Source organism: Gorilla gorilla, chromosome 23 (assembly GCF_029281585.2).
Source record: "Gorilla gorilla gorilla isolate KB3781 chromosome 23, NHGRI_mGorGor1-v2.1_pri, whole genome shotgun sequence".
NCBI classification, from domain to species: domain Eukaryota; kingdom Metazoa; phylum Chordata; class Mammalia; order Primates; family Hominidae; genus Gorilla; species Gorilla gorilla.
This window is the reverse complement of record NC_086018.1, coordinates 2,061,602-2,083,012: the sequence shown is the minus strand read 5'-3', so window position 1 is coordinate 2,083,012 and position 21,411 is coordinate 2,061,602. Positions and strand designations below refer to the sequence as shown.

Genomic DNA, 21,411 nt, shown 5'->3' with positions numbered 1-21,411 from the left:
CAGATAGTTTGCTATCAGCATACAGAAAGCTGCTACTCTGTTGATTTTCTGCAGTTTTACAGAATTTGTTTAGTAGTTCTATTAGTTTTTGGTGTAGTGTTTAGAGTTTTTCACATATAAGATTATTTTGTCCACAATGAGAGACCATTTGACTTCATCCTTTCCTATTAGTATGAGTTTGTTTCTACCTCTTACATAATGTCCTTGGCTAGGACTTCCAGTACTATGTTGAATAAGAGGTCTGAAAGTGGGGATGATTTCTCTTGTTCCGGATCTCAGAGAGAAAGCTTTCAGCTTTTCCTTATTCAGTATAATGTTAGCATTGCTTTGTCATAAATGGCCTTTATTGTGTTGAGGAACATAACTTCTATTCCTAATTTGTTGACAGTTTTCATCATAATCAATGTTGAATTTCATCCAAAGTTTCTTCTGCATACGCAAAAGGTACAAAAGTGAAAATACTTAATGTGATGGTTAATACTGGCTGTCAAATTGATTTGATTGGAGGATAGAAAGCATTGATCCTGGGTGTGCCTGTGAGGGTGTTGACAAACGAGATTAACATTTGAGTCAGTGGGCTGGGAAAGGGAGGCCCACTCTTAATTGGGTGAGCACCATCTAATAAGCTGCCAGTGAATATAAAGCAGAAAGGAAAACGTAAAAAGGAGAGACTGGCCTAATCTCCCAGCCTGCATCTTTCTCCTGTGCTGGACACTTCCAGCCCTCAAACACCAGACTCCAAGTTCTTCAGGTTTGGGATGTGGACTGCCTCTCCTTGCTCCTAAAACTTGCAGACAACCTCTTGTGGGATCTTGTGATCTCTCTAGGGAGCCCGACTAGTACACCTAGCAACAAACTTAACTAAAAAGGTACAAGATCTCTACTCTGAAAACGATAAAACATGGATAAAAAATATAAAATACAAATGAATAAATAAAAAAATCTTGTGTTTATACACTGGAATAATACTGTTAATATAGCTACCCAAAGTGATCTACAGACGTAACGTGATTTTTATCAAAATATCAATGACATTTTTTCACAGAAATAGAAAAAATATTTTAAATTTATGTGGATCCACAAAAAACTCTGAATAGAGAAATAACTTTGAGCAAAATAAGCAAAGCTAAAGGCATCACTTTATCAAACTTCAAAACTTGCTACAAAGCTATAGTAACTAAAACAGCACTGTACTGGCATAAAAACAAACACATAGACTAATGTGCCCAATAAGCCCAGAAGTTAGTTTATGCACCTAAAGCCAACTGATTGTCAACAAAATTGCCAACAACACACTTTAGGGAAAAGCTAATCTCTTCAATAAATGGTGCAGGGCCATTTAAATATTTAAATTCAGAAAAATTACACTAGACCCCTGTGCCTTGCCTTACATGAAAATCAACTCAAACTAAAGACTTAAATGTAATGCCACCAATTATGAAACTATTAGAGAAAAACTAAAAAATGCTTTATAACATTGGACGGGGAAAGGATTATTAAAATAAGATGTCAAAACATAGGCAACAAAATCAAAAATAAGCAAACAACATTATGTCAAACTAAAATGCTTTTCCATATTAAAAAAAACTAAAAGATTGAAGAGACAGCTTAGGCAATAAAAGAAAATGCTTTCAGGCTATACATATGACAAAAGCCTAATATTCAGAATAAGTAAGAAACTTTAAAATCTCAAAATAAAATACACTTATAATCTAATTTAAAAAATGCAAAAGATCTTAATAGATGTTTGTCAAAAAGTGATACAAAAATGGCTAACTGGAACATAAAAAGATGTTCTACATTACTAATCACCAAGGAAATGAAAATCCAAACCACAATGAGGTACCGCCTCACTCCCATTTAGAATGGCTATAATAAAAATAAATAAATAAGTAAAACAAGTACTAATGAGGATATAAAATGAGTGAATGTATACATTGTTGGTGGAATTGTAAATTAGTGTGGCCATTATAGAAAATAGTATGGAGGCTTCTGAAAGAAATTAAAAATAAATCTATTATATGATCCAGCAATTTTACTCCTGGCTGTATATCCAAAAGAAAGGCTATCACTGTGTCAAAAAGATATTTGCATTCCCATGTTCATTACAGAACTATTTATAATAGCTTATATATGGAATCAATTCAAATGTACAGCAACAGATAAATGGATAAGGAAAATGTACTATATATACACAGTGAAATCCTATTCAGCCATAAGAAAGGATAAAATTCTGTCACTTAAAAGAGCATGGATGAACCTTGAGCATACCATGTTAAGTAAAATAAGCCACATAGAGAAACACAAATACTTTATGATCTTACTACCTCACTCATTTGAGGAAGCTGAAAAAAAGGGTTGATATCAGCAAAGAGTACAACAGGGTTTACCAGAGACTGAAGCAGGGAGATGGGAAAAGGCTGCTTCAAAAGTATTGTGTTACAATTAGATAGGAGAAATAAGTTTTTGTTACACAGCAGAATAATAATAATTAATGAAAAAGTATTGCATATTACAAAATAGCTAAAAGAGACCAGTTGTGGTGGCACATTCCTGCCATCCACACATTTTGGGAGAATGAGGTAGGAGAATCACTTGAAGACAGAAGTTCAAGATGAGCCTGGACAACATAGTGTGACCCCATCTCTATGAAAAATTAAAACATTATCTAGGCATGGTGGCAGGTTTCCGTAGTCTCAGCTAATTGGGAAGCTGAGGTTAGAAGATTGTTTGAGGTTACAGTGAGCTAGGATTGCATCTCTGCACTCCAATCTGTGTGTTAGAGCAAGATCCTGTCTCTAAAAAAAGTTAATACATAAAGATAAAAAGATAGGTAGAGAAGAAGCTTTGAATGTTCTCACCACAAAAATAAATGTATGAGGCAATAAATACACTAAGTACTCTGATTTTTATTGCTATACAACATATCTACACAATTGTTTCCCCAAAATATGTACAATTACATGTGTCAATTTTAAAAAATGAAGACTATAATGTAAAATCTATAGCTGTAAAATTCCTAGCACAATACAGAAGGGTGAAGCTTCATGACAATTGGTCTCGGCAATAATTTGGGGGACGTAACATCAACGGATCAGACAACAAAAGCAAGGGAATACACATGGTACTAAATCAGTGTGTGAAAAATATCCCAAACAGGCAAAGCAGAACATGGAATAGATATATGCACATTTATGTACACTGTAGTATTACTAACAAACATACTACCTGGAAGCAAATGTACCTTTAAGGATGAGCAGATTCAACAAACAGGGCATGTATATTCACTGGGATAGCATTCAGCCTTAAAAATAAGGAAATCTTGAAAAGTACTACAATAAGGACAAATCTCGAAAACATTCTGTTAAGTAAAACAAGACAGTAAAAAAGGAAAACTGTATAATTACACCTATGTAAAATATTTAGTCAAACTCAAAGGAACCAAGTGCTGTAGTCTCAGCAGTGCACCAAGATGTAACAGTCTCTCGTAGTCTGAGATAGCATCCAAAGTTCTTTGTTCTACTTCTAATGAGATTAAGCAGCGTGAACACAAAGGTGAGGTTAGAGTGAAAGTTTAATAAGCAAGAAAAGAAAGCTCTTTGCCAGCAGAGATAGTTTCTGAACGGGGTGACCTCTGTGAGGCTAGGGTCCAAGGTTTTTATGGACTGGGAAAGGAAGAGAAAGAAATGTGCCTAGTTCACAGACTGTCTTGAAAAAAGTGTGGCTCAGCTTGGCCCAGGACTTTGGCCCGGGACCAATCAGGAGCTGAAGGGATGATTCACAGATGCTACATAGATTGGCCCAGGACTTATCAGAAGCTAAGGTGAAAGCTTGGCCCAGGAGCTTGGCCCGGGAGCAATCAGGGGCTGAAGTAATTATTCACAGAGGTCAGAATTACAGTCCAAATAAAGGAGAGTGTCGACCGGAATGCACCAGAGCCCACTGTGCTTATGCCAACAAAAGGAGAAGAAACTTTTTCCTGGGAGCCCACTGACTGCACAAAGTACAAAGGCGTTTCTTTTTTTCTTTTTCTTTTCTTTCTTTCTTTCATTTTTTTTTGAGATGTACTTTCTTATTATTTATTTATTTATTTATTTGTTTATTTATTTATTTAGAGACGTAGTTTTGCTCTTGTTGCCCAGGCTGGAGTGCACTGGTGCGATCTCGGCTCACAGCAACCTCCGCCACCTGGGTCCAAGTGATTCTCCTGCCTCAGACTCTCAAGTAGCTGGAATTACAGGCATGCGGCACCATGCCCGGCTAATTTTGTATTTTTAGTAGAGACGGGGTTTCTCCATGTTGGTCATGCTGGTCTCGAAATCCCGACCTCAGGTGATCCGCCCACTTCTGCCTCCCAAATTGCTGGAATTACAGGCATGAGCCACCGTGCCTGGCCAAACAAAGGCATTTCTATGCCAGGTCAGTCTTGTTCCCTTATCTCACTGAGCTGGAGGTTTGTACAAGTTTTTATCCAAATGGACCAGAGGTTTTTCTGTCTGTGAAGCCATGGGCAGGTCTCCAAGCACAACATCATGTGATAGTTACCTTGCTAGTGTCTGCAGCTTGATTTTTTCCAGGATTCCTTTTATGTTATGCAGGGATGAGACACTCACCCAAGGGCCAGGGACTTTCCAGGGACCCCTTTCTTGCTATCCAACTAAAGCAAGCTAACTAACTTGTTTCACAATTAATGAGTATTCACTTTTACTTTTGTAAGACAAAAATTATCTGAAACCTATTGCAAAAAAAATAGAACTATACTAACCACTTCTAAACCATATACTTAAAATGTTAGAAATGAAAATGGCATGTTTTTAACTACAATTAGAAATTTAGGACTACCTAAAAGGCACGGTTACAAAATCTTCAAACATCCCCTTCAAATAACAAAGGGTTCTTCTCACATAATTATTTAGATTTAAACTATAAGTTGATTGTGAATTTAAGATTATTTCCCTGACTACTCACCAAGATAGAATAAAATAATCACTAGAAACCAAGAAAAGAGGGAAATTTACAGCACTAATGTCCACATCAAAAAGCTAGAAAGGGCCGGTCATGGTGGCTCATGCCTGTAATTCCAGCACTTTGGGAGGCTGGGGTAGGCAGATCACTTGAGACCAGGTGTTCAGGACCAGCCTGGCCAAAAGCAAAACCATCTCTCTACAAAAAAATACAAAAATTAGCTAGGTGTGGTGATGCACATCTGTAATCACAGCTACTCAGGAGGCTGAGACAGCAGAAATGCCTTAAAACCGAGAAGTGGAGGTTGCAGTGAGCCGAGATCATGCCACTGTACTCCAGCCTGGGCGACAGAGTGAGACTCTCCCACAAGAAAAAAAAAAAACTTGAAAGATCTAAAGTTAACAGACTAACATCTTGATTAAAAGAACAAGAAAACCAAGTGAAAACAAACCTGAAAGCTAGCAGAAAACAAGAAATAGCCAAGATCAGAGTAGAGCTGAAGGAGATAGAGAGACTGAGAACTCTTCCAAAAAACAAAAAACAAAAAAACAAAACTCAACCAATCCAGAGCTGTTTTTATGAAAAAAAAAAAAGTAATAAACTAGATGGAACACTAGCTAGACAAATAAATAAGAAAAGAAAGAAGAACCAAACACAATTAGAAATAATAAGGGAGATATCATCACTGATCCCATGGAAATAAGAACAACCATCAGAGAATACTATAAACACCTCTATGCTCATAAACCAGAAAATCTAGAAGAAATGGACAATTTCCTTGCAAAATAAACTCTCCACAAGACTGAACCCGGAATAGATCAATAATGTGTTCTGAAATTGAGGCAGTAAGAACTAGCCTACCAAGCAAGCTGAATTTGACCAGAGGTAAAGAGGAGATAGTACATTTTCTCCTAAAACTATCCAAAAAAAATTGAAGACAAATAAGTTCTCTCTAACTCATTCTATCAGGCCAGCATCATCCTGATACAAAACCTAAAATAGATACAACAACAACAACAACAACACATCATGCCAATGTCTTTGATGAACCCTGTGCAAAAATCCTCAATAAAATACTGGCAAACCAAATACAGCAGCACATTAAAAAGTGCATCCACCACAATGGAATTGGCTTTGTCCCCAGGATGCAAGGTTGATTCAACATATGCAAATCAACAAATGTGACTCATCACATAAAGAGAACTAAATAAAAAAACCACATGATTATCTCAATAGATGCAGAAAAAGCATCCAATAAAATTCAACATTCCTTCACGTTTAAAATTCTCAATAAACTAGGAACTGAAGAAACATACCTCAAGATAATAAGAGCCATATACAACAAACCCACAGCCAATATCATACTGAATGTGCAAAAGCTGGAAACATTACCCCTGAAAACCGGCACAAGAAAAGTATGCTCTCTCTCACCACTCCCATTACGACTCCCATTCGGAAAACTTGTCCAGGAAAATCAGGCCAGAGGAAGAAATAAAGAGTATTCAAACAGAAAGAGAGGAAGACAAATTATCTTTGTTTACAGATGACCTGATCATATATCTAGAAAGCCTCTTCGTCTCAGCCCCAAAGCTTCTTAAGGTGATAAGCAACAGTAGCAAAATCTCAGGATATAAAATCAATGTGCAAAAGTAGCTAGCATTCCCATACACAAGCAACAGGCAAGCAGGGAGACAAATCATGAATGAACTTTCATTCACATTTGCTATAAAGAGAAAAAAATACCAAGGAATACAGCTAAGAAGGAAAGTGAAGGATATCTTCAAGGAGAACTACAAACAACTACTCAGAGGAATCAGAGTGGACACAAAACAAATGGAGAAACATTCCATGCTTATGGAGAGGAAGAATCAGTACCACGAATATGAGCATATTGCCCTAAGTAATTTATAGATTCAATGCTGTTCCTATTGAACTACTGACATTCTTCAGATAATTAGAAAAAAAAAACTTTTAAAATTCATATGGAACCAAAAAAGAGCCCAAATGGCCAAGCCAACCTTAAGAAAAAAAAAAAAAAAAGCTGAAAGGGTCATTGCCTAACTTCAAACTATACTAGAAGAGTACAGTAACAAAAACAGCATGGTACTGGTATAGAAACAGACACATAGACAAATGAAACAAAATAAAGAGCATAGAAATAAAGCCAAAAACCTACAACAAACTGATCTTTGACAAAGTCAACAAAAACAAGGCATTAGGGAAAAGTCTCCCTATTCAATAAATGGTGCTAGGATAACTGGCTAGTCATATGCAGAGAATTAAAACTGGAACCCTTCTTAACACCATAGACAAAAATTGACTCAAGATGGATTAAAGACTTGAATGTAAAACCCAAAACTATAAAAACCTTAGAAGAAAAAATCTAGAGAATACCATTCAGGATATAGGCATGAGGAAAGATTTGATGACAAAAAGATCAAAAGACATAGCAACAAAAGCAAAAATTGACTAATGGGGTCTAATTAAACTAAAGAGCTTCCGCAGAGCCAAAGAAGCTATCATCAGAGCAGAGAAGCTAGAGAATGGGAGAAAAATTTTGCAACCTATTCATCTGACAAATGTCTAATACCCAGAATCTACGAGGGACTTAAAATTTACAAGAGAAAAACAAATAACCCCATTAAAAAGTGGTCAAAGGACATGAACAGACATATCTCAAAAGAAGACATACATGTGCCCAACAAACATGGAAAGCTCAACATCACTGATAACTGGATAAATACACATCAAAACAACAATGAGATACCATCTCGCACCAATTACAATGGCTATTAATAAAAAGTAAAAAAGAAATAAAAACAGATGCTGGTGAGGTTGTGGAGAAAAGGGAACAGTTTTACACTGTTGGTGGGATTGTAAATTATTTCAAGCATTGTGGAAGAGAGTGTGGAGATTCCTCAAAGACCTAGAAGCAGAAATACCATTTGACCCAGCAATACTATTACTGGGCATACACCCAAAGGAATATAAATCTATTTTAAATATACATGTATACATATGTTCATTGCAGCAATATTTACAATAGCAACGTCATGTAATCAATCTACATGCCCATCAATGATACACTGGATAAAGAAAATGTGGTACACATACACCATGGAACACTATGAAGCCATAAAACGTAGTGAGATGATGTCCTTTGCAGGGACATGGTTGGAATTTGAAGCCATTACTCCCAGCAAACTAATGCAGGAACAGAAAACCAAACACCACCTATTATTATTCTAACTTATTAGCGGAAGCAGATCAATAAGAACACATGGACACATCAGGAAGAACAACACACACTTGACACCAGTTTCATGGCATGGGGGAGGGGAAGGAGAGCAGCAGGAAGAAGAGCTGCGGATGCTGGCCTTAGTACCTGGGTGTTGAGATGATCTGTGCAGTAAAGCACAATGGCACACGTTTATCTATGTAAGAGACCTGCATATCCTGCATATGGACCCCTAAACTTAAAATAAAAGTTGAAAAAAAAAGCTTATCACATATGGACCACTGAACTTAAAATAAAACTTGAAAAAACATGAGTATCAGGTGGATTCCCTATGTTAGACCCAAACTGAGGATCCTGAAGCTCCTGCTGGGGGAATTGGGGCTGGGGGCACCCTGGGGAGCTGCTGCCAAGGCCGTCCACCGTCCCTACAGGCCGCCTCCCTTCCTGGCCTGTGATGGAAAGGAGAAGGGGTATGTGAACAGCTGTGGAAGTCAGACTCTTGGGAACTGAATCAGGCCCCAGCCCATGCCCCCCAGCCCAGTCCAGCCAACGTGCCCGCTGTCTTCCCACCCAGCCAGCCGAGCCCTCAGGATTGTTATATGGAACCAGGCTCCATCATCACCCAGGCATGGAGGGAAGATGCCCTGGTCCTTAGCAAGCAAGGCCTGGTTTCCAAAGTGCTCTCCGAAGAGGCCTCATGTTTGTCACATCTTAGAAGGTACCTTTCTGCTGTTCTTGCACCCAGCATGTTGGCAAGTCAAGTTCCCCCACTGAGTTCTCCACACATAAGGAGGGAGTCAACACCATTGCTAAGTCGGATCAGCTCCAGGGTCTCCAGTATCAGTTTTATCAGATCCCAGGGACCTGCCTGCTCCCAGAGGTGACAGAGAAAAATCAAGGAACGATCTGTATGGTCACTGACATGGATGAAACCCTTGTGCATAGCTCCATTAAGCCAATCAGCAATGCTGACTGCCTAGTGACTGTAGAGATTGAGGGGACCATGAGGCCTTATATGGATGAGTTCCTGAGATGACTGGAGGAAATGTTTAAATGTGTTTTCTTCATTGCTCTCTTCATTCCAGCCTGAACAAGTATGCAGATCCTATTGAGAGGTGACAGCGTGCTGGCAGTCCTCACAACCCTTGCTTGCTCTCGGGGCCTCCTCTGCCTGGGCTCCTACTTTGGCGGCACTTTAGGAGCCCTTCAGCCTGTCGCTGCACTGTGGGAGCCCCTTTCTGGGCTGGCCAAGGCCGGAGCCGGCTCCCTCAGCTTGCGATGAGGTGTGGAGGGAGAGGTGCGTGTGGGAACCGGGGTGGCGTGCAGTGCTTGCAGGCCAGTGTGAGCTCGGCAGACCCCGCAATCGGAGCTGCCGGCTTGCCCCACTGGCCCCAGGCAGTGAGGGGCTTAACACCTCAGCCAGCAGCTGCTGTGCTCAATTTCTCTCTGGGCCTTAGCTGCCTTCCCACAGGGCAGGGGTTGGGTCCTGCAGCCTGCCATGCCTGAGCCTCCCCACCATCCGTGGGCTCCTGTGTGCCCAAGCCTCCTGGATGTGTGCCGCCCCCTGCTCCATGGCACCCAGTCCCATCAACCACCCAAGGGCTGAGAAGTGGGGGTGCACAGTGCCAGACTGGCAGGCAGCTACACCTGCAGACCCTGTGGGGGATCCACTGGGTGAAGCCAGCTGGGCTCCTGAGTCTGGTGGGGATGTGGAGAACCTTTGTGTCTAGCTCAGGGATTGTAAATACACCAATCGGCACTGTGTATCTAGCTCAAGGTTTGTAAACACACCAATCAGCACCCTGTGTCTAGCTCAGGGTTTGTGAATGCACCAATCAACACTCTGTATCTAGCTACACTGGCGGGGATGTGGAGAACCTTTGTGTCTAGCTCAGGGATTGTAAACGCACCAATCAGTACCCTGTGAAAAAAGACCACTCAGCTCTAACAATCAGCAAGATGTGGGTGGGGCCAGATAAGAGAATAAAAGCAGGCTGCCCCAGACAGCAGTGGTAACCCACTCGGGTCCCTTTCCACACTGTGGAAGCTTTGTTCTTTCGCTCTTTGCAATAAATCTTGCTGCTGCTCACTCTTTGGGTCCACAATGCCTTTATGAGCTGTAACACTCACTGTGAAGGTCCACAACTTCACTCCTGAAGCCAGCGAGACCACGAACCCACCTGGAGGAATGAACAACTCCAGACGCGACGCCTTAAGAGCTGTAACACTCACCGTGAACGTCTGCAGCTTCACTCCTGAGCCAGCGAGACCATGAGCCCACCAGAAGGAAGAAACTCTCAACACATCCGAATGTCAGAAGGAAAAAACTCCAGACATGCCGCCTTTAAGAACTGTAACACTCACCGCAAGGGTCTGTGGCTTCTTTCTTGAAGTCAGTGAGAACAAGAACCCACCAATTCCAGACACACTGTGATGGGTGTGCTGGACCAGTGTGGGGTGTTCTGGGGTTGCCTAGCCCATGAATCATGTTTGTTCCACCAGGGCTGCTATGTCAATGACCTCAGCCATCTGGGGAGGGACCTGAGGAAAACTCTCATCCTGGACAACTTGCCTGCTTCTTATGTCTTCCACACAGAGAATGCAGTGCCTGTGCAGTCCTGTTTTGATAACATTCCAGACAGCAGCTGCTGCACCTGATATCAATCTTTGAGGAGATGAGTGGAGCAGAGGGCGTCTACACTAGCCTTGGGCACCAGTGGGCCCTTAGCCTTTCCTGCTTCCCAGCAATGGCCATCGCAGTAGGGGATTTTCCCACACTGGGCCTTTATGATCAGCCTGAAAGAGTGAAGGCTGGAACACCTATCCACATGGGCCTGGAAAGGGTGGGAAGTGATTGAAAAGAGCTTTAGGACAGCTTAGATGCCCAGTGGGTGAATGCCAGACCAAGGATATCCAGAGCTACCTGCCATCAAGTTGTTGGGTTCCCGAGATATGGGTGTGAGAGAAAGAAAGAGAGCATGTGTGTTTTGCGATGAACTGTGGGCCCAACATATAGTGTTTCAGTAGGGGAGAAGCTGAAGGACACAGACTCTTCCCAAGTTAGCTTGTCTCCTCTCCTGTCATCCTATGAGACTCTGAGTTCCATAGGGATGAAGACTGTTGAAGGCTCCACTGCAAACCTGGTCTTTCCTCAGTGCTGCAAGGCCTATGCCAAGGAGAAAGGAAAAGTATGCCTTTGGGTGTTCCAGACACACATCTTTCTGAAATATTTCTCCAGCCAGTTGTCGCAGACAAAAGACGATATTTCTGGGAAGATGGGGACTTATGTCCAGACCAGTACCCAAGCCATCAGGTCTTGTGGCCCAAAGGCTATGCTTACTTAAGTCCAGCCATGTGCCTGGGATGGATACTTTCTGCATCTCCCCAAGACTCACCACTTAGGCATAACCTCAAACCTGTGGGGAAGGAATCTGTCTCCCCGCCCTGCAAGAGGACAAATAACTGATTTCTGTTCTTTCGACTCTGTTTTAAAATTATCTTAAAAAAAAAAAAAAAGCCTATCTGAAACTGAAAAGAAAAAAACAAAAAAAAAAAAACAAGGAAAAAGATGTCATACTTACATAAGTGAAAAACATACAGATATATCTATAAGCAACAAACACAGCTAATTCATACTTATATTAAACATCACATTGAGATAAAGTGTACCGAGCTAAAAATTATCTCTCGACTGATGATATCAAGCTTTAAAACAAAAATACAGTTAACTGATCTGAGAAAACATAACCCCCAAGAAAAGAAACACAATAACACGGAATTGAAAATAAGAAGAGAGATTGTCGTGCATAAAATCCTGAATACAACATAGATTTACAATGAAAAATAACCGTTTTTTTTTTTTTTTTTTTTTTTTTTTGAGACAGAGTCTTGCCCTGTCGCCCAGGCTGGAGTGCAGTGGCGCGATCTCGGCTCACTGCAAACTCTGCCCACTGGGTTCACGCCATTCTCCTGCCTCAGCCTCCTGAGTAGCTGGGAATACAGGCGCCTGCCACTATGCCCGGCTAATTTTTTGTATATTTAGTAGAGACGGGGTTTCACCATGTTAGTCAAGGTTGTCTCGATCTCCTGACTTCATGATCCACCCACCTTGGCCTCCTAAAGTGCTGGGAATACAGGCACGAGCCACCACAACCAGCCGAAAAATAATTCTTTAGATATCTACAGCATTCAACTGTGTGCACTCATGAAAAGCAGACAATTTAAGTCATTAGAATTTAATAAATTGCAGTAAAATTATACAGAAAATATATTACAATCATTAATAACAGGCTCTAATGAGAGTAATTTAATAAATAATCATTAAAAAGACAGGAGAATTTTCTTATGTTCTCAATATGTTGCTGCTCTTCTTACCACAAAATATAATAAAAACATATGACTGTACTGTAGATTTCAGGAGCTAAAAAAGCCTTATTTTCCAAAAGAACAACATAAATTTTGCAAAATATGATGAGCATTACTGCAGTATAAAGTAAATATCTGGAATTAAAATATACCATCATTTATATACAGACTAAAAAAAAGAATATAAATGTTAATGATTCCTTTCTGCCTACAGTGAGCTTAAAATTACAACCAAAAATTTTAATAAATATGTAGCACCTACAAGACATTTTATTAATAGCTTACATAATGTGGAAATTTGAGCAATTTATTTTAGAATTTTTGAATCTAAAAATCACCAGCTTGACATTCATTTGAGAAAGTGAAACATGAAGGAGAGTAACATAAGCAAGATGACAGAATGGGAGGTTCGGCATCCACATCCCCCACAACAGAATGCAGCTGCCACAGGAAACATAAGTGCATTCATGAAAGCCTTAGAATCCAGTTCAGAGTTTGTGACACCCAGCTGGAGGCAAAGACCAAGGAAGACATCTTTAGAGGGTAAGCACTTGACCAAGTGGCAAGCTTGCCAATCATGGTCCTGGCTTCAAAACAGAATACTACCACATCTTACTGTAGACTTGGCTATGACTCATTTTACTTTGGTCCTGCCACTGCAAATATCTGTGAAAAACACAAGAGAATTCATACTCACCTGAGACTTAGGTGACAGGCCTGCAGAACTTGGTTCTCTCTATAGTCCCTGAATCAGGCAAAACACACCTTCTTTACTTCTCCAGCCATGGTCTGGAAGAAATCTTCACATTGATATGATGAAATGCTAACTAACAATATGAAAAATACTAAAGTATAAATGTCACTAAATGGCAAATACATACTGAAATTCAGAATACTCTAAATTGTTATCATCTTAAACTAGACTATTAAAATACAAGATGTTTTACATAAGTCTCATGAGAACCACTGGGAAAAAAAATAGTAAAGAAAAAGAGAAAGTAATTAAAGCATACACAAACAACAAAAATTACACATTGGATATGGTGGCTCTTGCTTATAATTCCAACAATTTCGGAGGCCAAGGTGGAAGAATCATAAGCTCCCTGGTTGTTGTGGGACATGTCCAAGTAGTCCAAGCTACTTGGGTGGCTAAGTTGGGAGGATTGCTTGAGCCCAGGAGATTGAGGCTACAGTGAGCTGTGATATGCCACTGAACTTCAGTCTGAGCAAGAAATCATAACTTTGTCTCAACAAAAATGAACAACACTACAGGAAAGACAGAACCAGAAAAAAAGAAGCAAACTTAAAAAGGACAGAAAACTACAAATGTACAATAGTAACCGCTTACCTATCACTACCTTACAAATAAAAAGATTAAATTATCTACTAAACAGATACTGCCGTAGACTGAATGTCATCTCTAAAATTTAGGATAAGATAGCCAATGTGATAGAATTAAGAGGCGGAACCTTTAAAAATTAATTAAGCTATAAGCACTCTGCCCGCATGAATAGATTAGTGTTCTTATTATGGGAATGGGCTAATTATAACAAGAATGGATCTGTTATATATTAAAAAAAAAAGGTCTCTCTCCCTCACATCTTTGGCCATGTTATTATCCAGCAACTAGACCTTCAACAGATACCAGTAATATGTTGTTTTACCTTCCCAGCCTGCAGAATCATGAGTCAAATAAAATTCTGTTCTTTATTAATTAGCAGTCTGTGATATTCTGTTATAACAGCCAAAAGAGACTAAAGCAGACAGAGTGGATAAATGAAACTTTTAAACCTCGTAATATGCTGCTTACAGGAGACTCAATTATGAATAAAGAGCATAGTCTAAAAGTGAAAGGATAGAAAATGATATTCCGTGCAAATAATAACCAAAGGAGTGCAATGGTAGTTATGCTTAAATTAGACAAAATAGACTTTCTAGCAATGTCTCTCACAAGCATGAAATGAGTTTACCATACAATAATAATAGACGTTAATTTGTCAAGCAAATATAGCTATATATATTTATGCACCCAAAAGGGAGGCTTCTAAATATAAAAAGCAAATATGGGCAGAACTGTAGGGAGAAGTAGAAAGAAATGCAATAATAGAAAACTTTAATTAAATGTATAATAAAGGACAAATAGTTAATAGCATTGTAAATTGGCAAGGGAAAGCTGTTCTCATGTGTTGCATTTGAGAATGCAGCAAAGAAAGTGGGAACTGATAATTTTACCGCAAGTCTGAGTTAGGCTGAAAAACAGGGTGGTCGATTAGAGGTTCCACTTGCCATATATTAAAAAAACACAGGAGAAAACCAGTCCTCCTCTGGAGTGTTAAAATAATTAAAGATCAGAGAATTAGACTAAAGTGGCTCTAGTGCCCTGTGTTCATAGGTTAAAAAAAAAAAAATCTAAAACCTAACTCAAATACATTTCCTATAAACCATTATCTTAGCCTGAAACAAAATGCACGTTTAACCAATGGCAAACATGCAATTAACCTCTGAATATGTAACCAGGACATTTCCATCTGGATAGTTCAAATAAGGTGACTACATAACTGGAACCAGTTCTTGAATTTGGGTTGCTTTCTCATGCATCTTATGAAAGCCTTTACTTTATGCCCCTCGGGTGGACCACAAATCATGGCTGGGTGCTTTCCATTTCACCAATCACTGTTTGTTCAGATAAACTGGTTAACGTTTTAACTTAGACGCCCCTTAATTTTTAACAAGAGAGACTGTGGACCATACGGGCCGCAGCTCCTCCCACGCAAACACCCAGTCGCGGTTTTTCCCTGATGACCCACCTGGCCTCCCTGAACAATCTGGGAAACACTCATGGCTGTGGGCAAAGAGCAGGGCGCTGCCCAGGGACAGGACCGGATGGGCCGGGCCGGACGTGGGGGTCCTCGCTGCTGGCCAAGTGGCCATCTTGCAGCAACAGGGTACTGAGGGCCAAGCTGCGGGAGGCTCGGAGCTAACCGTGGGGAGGCCGGTCCTGCCGGTTTCACAGCCTGCTCTCCCCTCTCGGGATGCCGAACCCGTATACTCACCGTTTCCCAGCTTCCAGGATGTCCTGGTATCTTAACTGTGGGTCCCCAAGGACCTACAGATCACAGGGCAACAGGGTCTGTGAGAGAGTAGCCCGGGGCTCCCAAGGTGGAGGAGGCGAAAGAGGAGATGGATCCCAAGTTCCTGTGCCAACGCCAGCGAGAGACAAAGATCCCGCCAAACGCCGGAAGCCACGCCCTCCTTTCCTGTCCTCTCCAACTGCGCGCCTGATTGGGCGGTTCCCACATCAGTGTCAATGATTGGATAAAACTCCAGGACTCACCCACCCCCACCTGACTCCTGCCCCTACCCCCACTCCCCCTCAGCCTTAGTGCATTTTTGTTAGTTTGTTTTACTTTAAGTTCTGGAATACATGTGCAGAACGTGCAGGTTTGTTACAAAGTTTTACATGTGCCATGGTGGTTTGCTGCTTCTCTCAACCTGACGTCTAGGATTTTAGCCCCACATGCATTAGGTATTTGTCCTAATTTTCTCCCTTCCCTTGACCTCAACCCCCTAACAGGCCCCAGTGTGTGATGTTTTGTTCCCGGTGTCCATGTGTTCTCATTGTTCAACTCCAACATATGAGTGAGAACATATGGTGTTTTGTTTCCTGTTCCCATGTTAGTTTGCTGAAGAGAATGGTTTCCAGCGTCATTCAAGTCCCTGCAAAGGACATGAACTCATTCTTTTTATGGCTGAATATTATTTCATGGTGTATATGTGCCACATTTTCTTTTTCCAGTCTGTCAATGATGGGCATTAGGTTGGTTCCAAGTCTTTGTTATTGTAAACAGTGCTGCAATAGATATATGAGTGAATGTGTCTTTATGCTAGAATGATTTATATTCCTTTGGGTATATACCGAGTAATGAGATTGCTGGGTCAAATGGTATTTCTGGTTCTAGATACTTGGGGAATCACCACACTGTCTTCCATAATGGTTGAACTAATTTACACTCCCTCCAGCAGTGTAAAAGCCTTTCTATTTCTCCACAGCCTCACCAGCATCTGTTCCTGACTTTTTAATAACTGCCATTCCAAATGGTGTGAGATTGTATCCCATTGTGGTTTTGATTTGCTTTTCTCTAATCATCAGTGATGATGAGCTTTTTTCTTTTTTCTTTTTGTGTGTTTGTTGACTACATAAATGTCTTCTTCTCCTTCTTCTTCTTCTTCTTCTTCTTCTTCTTCTTCTTCTTCTTCTTCTTCTTCTTCTTCTTCTTCTCCTTCTTCCTTTTCTTTTTATTTATTTATTATTATTTTTAAGATGGAGTCTTGCTCTGAAACCCAGGCTGGAGTCCAGTGGCAGGATCTCAGCTCACTGCAACATCTGCCACCCAGGTTCAAGTGATTCTCCTGCCTTATCCTCCCAAGAAGCTGGAATCGCAGCCACCCATCAAAACACCATGCTAATTTTTTGTGTTTTTAGTGGATACATGGTTTCACCATGTTGCCCAGGCTAGTCTTGAACACCTGACCTCATGATCCACCTGCCTCCACGGCTGAAAGTGCTGGGATTACAGGCTTGATCAACCACGCCCAGCCAAATGTCTTCTTTTGAGAATAGTCTGTTCATATTCTTTACTCACTTTTTGATGTTTCTTTTTTTTGTGTGTGTGAATTTAAGTTCCTTGTAGATTCTGGATATTAGACCTCTGACACATGGATAGAGTGCAAAAATTTTCTCTCATTCTGTAGGTTGCCTGGTAACTCTGGTGATAGCTTCTTTTGCTGTGCAGAAGCTCGTTAGTTTAATTATATCTCATTTGTCAATTTTAGCTTTTGTTGTGATTGCTTTTGGTATTTTATTCCTGAAGTCTTTGCTCATGCCTATGTCCTGAATGGTATTGCCTAGGTTTTCTTCTAGGGTTTTTATGGTTTGGTGTTTTATATTTAAGACTTTAATCCATCTTGAGATAATGTTTGTATAAGATTTAAGGAAGGGGCCCAGTTTCTGTTTTCTGAATGTGGCTAGCCAGTTCTTTCAGCACCATTTGTTAAGTAGGAAATCTTTCTCCATTGCTTGTTATTGTCAGGTTTGTTGGAGATCAGATGGTTGTAGATGTGTGATGTTATTACTGAGGCCTCTGTTCTGTTCCATTGGTCTATATATTTGTTTTGGTATCAGTACTGTGCTGTTTTGGTTACTGTAGCCTTGTAGTATAGTTTGAAGTCTGGTAGCAGGATGCCTCAAGCTTTGTTTTTTTTGCTTAGGATTGTTTTTGGTTGACAGGCAAACAGGCTCGTATAGCTGGGGTCACATGCCCAGAGTAGCGCAGCTAATTAAGACGTGAGCTGAGACTTGAAATGCACATGCTCCTTCCCTTACCTGGGTCTGTTGTATAATGCATCTTAGCAGCTATTTAACAGCAGGAATTAGAACATTTGGACATCTTTTTAACAACTTTTTAACCTGCATTTTGATAAAGCAGGAAAGACCTTCATCCCATCCCTGAGCCCCTCTCTCACCACGCTACATCCCACTGCTGACCACACTGTGGTGTGGCCATTAGGAATCAGGCGGGCAGCGGGGGCCGGGAATAAATAAGCAAGGATTATGTTGCGCAAATTTGCTCATCTTAGAAAGTCTCCTCAACCATTCTGTGTGAAGTGATTATTCCAGGGTAATTGTGCCCTGACTACGCTGCATGTCAGTCTGACTTGTCTTTTTGAAAATCACTGGATTACTCTCATGAACGGGGTATTTCTCTTTCTATTTGAAAACGACCAACTGTCCTTTGCAGGTGTCCTGATTTGCTAGTTTAGACCCCGAAGGTAGCGGTGAGAAAATATTTGGGCCACATCAGAATACCTATTCTCAGCTGGAAGATATATAGAAATTTCTTAATAATATCTAACCATTTTCTCAATAACCATTATATTTAACATTGATAGCTTGGAGGGCAGGGAAGGACACAGATGACATAATCTTAAAATTTAATTTGTTTATAAGGTTTTTTTTGTTCTTTTTTAGTTTTGCTTAGTTTTTGGATACAAGGTCTTGCTCTGGTGCCCAGGCTGGAGGGCAGTGGCATAATCATAACTCATAATTTGATTGTAACGTTTCTTTAAAATATATTTTTGCTGAGAGTGCTAGCTCACACTTGTAATCTAAACATTTGGGTGGCCAAGGTGGGATGATCGCTTGATCCCAGGAGTTCAAGACGTGTCTGGGCAACATAAGTAGGCTCAGTCTCCAGAAAAATATTTAAAAATTGTCTGGGTGTAGCTTTGCATGCCTGTAGTCCCAGCTACTTGAGAGGCTGAGATGAAAGCATCACTGGAGCCTAAGAGTTTGAGGCTGCAGTGAACCAAGATTCAGCCCATGCACTGACAGAGTGTGACGTGTGTGTGTGTGTGTGTGTGTATAAACAATTTGTATGTGAAAAAAATTCAAGCACAGGAGAAAACTGAAAGCCCATTGTGGGGGATGTGGAGAAATGTGAGTGTGGCTCCAGCAACTCAGTGAGACTTGTTTTTCCATCTTGAAGAATTGCCCATCTACGCTGAAACCATGGCCTAACAAATGCCAGTTCTCAAACTACACCTGCTGGGATACCAGTATGTAGCCTTTTGAAAAAAATAAAATCTTTCACCTAAGAGAAGGACAAGAGAAAAGGAGGGTTTCACATCTAAAGCCTTCATTTTCTTTATGAATCAACAGCCACTTGTCATTTGAATTGTCCAAAGGTGACTGACAGCACTAATACACTTAATGAATCAACCAGGAAAAATGGGCCTCTCAGGTGAGGAGGAGGCACAATGGTCACAAAACCCAATCCATTCTCAGCTTTGCATGGTGCTCGCATCTCAAGAAGTGGTGTTAGCCATGTGAACCGTGTTCACTGGACAAGGCCAGAGGAAAGAATATTTAGTACAATACAACTATGAGGCCGCAAATCAAACTGGTAGTGGGAGCATGCATGAGGCTTCAGTGGCCGAGACACTGGTGGCTACCCTTCGGTGTCACTTAAACCTTTGAGGTGAAGGACTTTTTTTTTCCCAATTGGCTCAGAGAAACTAATCAACATTAAAATTGAGATTTGTTTTTCTTTTCAAGATTTCTAAGACACAGAGGACTCTCTAACAGTCCAAAAGACATTCAGATATTCATGTAGCTGAGGACCTGCCTGCTCTCTAGAGGGATGGCAGAGCAGCAGCCACCAGCTTTAGGAGCTTTAAGCTCCTCCTCTTATAGGGACAGGCCACCCCCACACAACCCCCCTAACTTCATAGGCTCTGGCTGTCAGGTGCACCTGGGGGACTGTCTTCCTCCCATCTCATTAGCTGTCCAAGAGAGTCCAGCTCAATCTAAAACCTACCGTAGGATGGCGGGATGTAGACTCTCCTCCATTCTCCCAGTGCAATGTGACTTCTGGAGAGTGCTCCCCCATCGTCTTACCTCAAATGATGTGAAAAGAGCTGCTTCCCGTGTTGTTAGATGTTCAGTGACCTAACAGGCCCAGCATGCACAGGGCCTGGTGCCACAGCGTGGCATCTCTCCCCTACCTGGCCTTCATGTTGGCCTTTTCTCCTCTGTCACCAATGTCAGGTGATGGTCACCTGTGCCACACTCTCATGAGCTTGGTAAGTAGCAGGGATGTAAACCCCAACAGATTTCCTGTGACTCTACCCTCTTACCTCTCACTCAAGTGACATTATAAGCATAATGTTATACTTGATCTAATTTATGCATAACTTTTTTATACCATTTATGACAACAGCCCACACAACCAAATGAGTCTGGGTTACAGAACACACGGGCGAGGCTCGGGTAGCAGGTTTCACTTTCTTTATTCCAATGTGAAATGAAGATTGATGATTTAAAAACAAGACAAAGTTGTTTATCAGCTGTGGGGTGGCTACATTTGCTAGCTCTTGCTCACTTCCTTTGAAACAAGGTATCTGGACAGACCATATTCATAAGAATCGCTTTGCAAAACCCCAGACAGAAGCTCCAGTCAGACACAGCTCCCTCAGGCTCACAGGGTGGCAACAGCCTCCACGTTAGGCTCTGACAGCAGGCAAGGAAAGGAGCACAGGCAGCAGGGGACAGGGAGGGCCCGGGACTGTAGGGATCCCCAAATGCCCCAGAGCTATTCTCTGTAGAAGGGCGCATGCAGGTCTCACTCTGTCAGTGCAGTGGCTGAATCATGAGTCACTGCAGCTTCAAACTCTTAGGCTCCAGTGATGCTTTCACCTCAGCCTCTCAAGTAGGTGTGTGGCAAAAAGCCTCCTATATTTTTACTTAAAACCTGGAGTTTAAACCAGGTTGTGCCTGGGAATAGTGGCAGCAAAGGCAGCAGCCAAATGTATACGCTCCAGATGTCTACACTCATGGGCACAGGCATATTCCACACTTGCTGGAGCACGAGAGGCCTGAGAGGCACCTGTCTCCCACCTGCTAACTGATGTCCACACACCCCATTCACGTGTCTTTATTTAGGTCAGTGCGTTGTGTATTCGCTCAGCCAGTGCAAATACAGCTTCTGGGAGGCATCATTAATTGCAGCACCAGCCCCACTTGTTCTGGGAGGGAATCAGGAGGAATCTGGTCAGCTCCTAATACCCCAGGACAAAGATGCTGCCCCCTTTCAGCACTCACATCTGGCAGCGCCATCTCGGGATGGGTTTGTCCAACACAAGCAGCATGAGGTAGCAAGCATGGTGTGACAGGCTCAGGGCCATGGGCAGCCGGCTGCTGGAGAAGCAGCACAGGGCAGGCACATCTGTGGGTGGCACCATGACAAGCAAAGGCAGCCACAGCCCCTACCTCCAACAGCCCCAGC

At 41.4% G+C, this 21,411-nt stretch overlaps 1 long non-coding RNA gene across 2 annotated transcripts in view; it reads right to left on the bottom strand.

The window, feature by feature from the left end:
- The window catches only part of LOC115933411 (uncharacterized), a 45,435-nt gene extending 29,633 nt beyond the window's left edge, over positions 1-15,802 (bottom strand). Inside the window, exons 1-2 of one of the 2 annotated variants that reach the window (XR_008675889.2) lie at positions 15,622-15,802; positions 13,266-13,368 (exon numbers count right to left, since the gene is read on the bottom strand). This is a non-coding gene — a long non-coding RNA (uncharacterized lncRNA). The remainder of the gene's footprint in view (positions 1-13,265; positions 13,369-15,621) is intronic. The other variant, XR_010133162.1, reaches the window with a different exon arrangement.
- Positions 15,803-21,411: the final 5,609 nt, after the last annotated feature.